Genomic DNA, 1656 nt, shown 5'->3' on the forward strand with positions numbered 1-1656 from the left:
TGAAAACTCCACATATACCAAGGTAAAAGCTTCTATTTTGGGTAATCAAACCTATAAATCTTGTGACTGCTCAGATATAGCCAATTAACTCCCCTTCCTCAGAAATGCAGTATACCAGATGGTGCAAAAAGAGTGGCCACATACTTCTTGCAATGTTTCTGACTGAGTGACATAGTCACAAGAGCCATGGAAACTAGTAGGGAGGTATGTGTTTCAGTTGCCCAAAACACTCATTTTAAACTCTAAGAAAAGTTTATATTTTAAAAAAATGTTCATTTAATAACATGTCTTCATTAACTATGTCAAAAGTACTTGTCAGACACTGATAGATTCCTTCATGGTCCACTAGTAGACCTCTTCTTTATCCATGCGATGCCCCATTGTTTGACAACAAAAGAGTTTTTTTTTTTTTTAAATAAATAAACCAGGGGTAATACTTACAAAGAACTCTAGCCACCTTTCATTCCTATTCTGTGATATTGCTTTCTTGTTTTGCCTGTAGCACCAAGCCATGTTGTTGTCGTGTGTGTTTATGATGGGCTGTGGGCGTGAGAAAGAGAAGCAATCTGTAAAGGACATACAGTGAGTCAAGAGGTAAAGTGGGGTTGACCTGCGTGATGATATTTTATTTTCATTCATTGTTTTTTTATCTTCATATTAACATTCTTGGTTATAATGTTTAAATGGCTCATTTGGTGCTACCTAAATATTTATTGAATTAACTAGTTATATCTCTAAGGTAAAATATACACTTTGAAATTTCTAAGGTCAGGAAATCATACTTCATGATCACATAAATTTTGGCTTGATTGTGTGTGTGTGTGTGTGTGTGTGCACATGCGTGCGCATGGTGGTCACCTGGGCACAATTTCTTCAGAACATCTGGGATCTTGGTTTTGTTGAATTAAAATTTGCCCCATGATTTTAATGTTTTTTTCTTAAGCTGTGCTTTTAGATAGTGGTTGCTTCTGAATCCTTTTTGAATTTACAATGGCATACTTTTGAAGTGCTTATATGTGGTTTAAAACCTTGAATAAAAATAAACGGAAAAATTTCATATTTGTAAACTTTTCATGCAATATTATTTCTTGTTCCCAAATCTCCTCCATAAAATATGTGGATTTCAATTTCTATTTGAGTTGTTTATCATTCCTACAAATGATAGCTGACCTTTTCATAAATTTGTTTCTGGATAAAAATGATGACCTAGAAGATATTTCACCAAGTACAATTCTGCCAGAACCTGATAAGTGGAGTCCAAAGAAATCCAATCCTGCAAAATGAAGTTTCAAGATATTGTGAAGTTAATGAAATAAGAGGGGTGAGACTGTTCAGCTTGCTGCTACACAGTTCTTGGGATCTGGCTGAGGAATCTAAATCTGTACGTATGCCAGCTGCAGTGAGATGCCACCTAGCCATAGTTGTCCTCTCTGACTATCATTGACATTGATCCAGTGTCCGGTGGAAAGCTGGAAATTCTAGGAAAACAGCAGCAATTCCAGGAATCTCCTGGTTAATTTGTGCCCATTTCATTGGCCTCATCTGGGGAAGTCGTGCCAGGATAACTCCAGAGACCCCGGGACTGACTGTCCTCCCTACTTTCCAAGAAGAGGTTACCTGTTGCTTCCAGCAAACTCCCCCCTTCTCCTTCACATT

This window comes from Pteropus alecto, unplaced genomic scaffold (genome assembly GCF_000325575.1).
Source record: "Pteropus alecto unplaced genomic scaffold, ASM32557v1 scaffold106, whole genome shotgun sequence".
Taxonomy (NCBI): domain Eukaryota; kingdom Metazoa; phylum Chordata; class Mammalia; order Chiroptera; family Pteropodidae; genus Pteropus; species Pteropus alecto.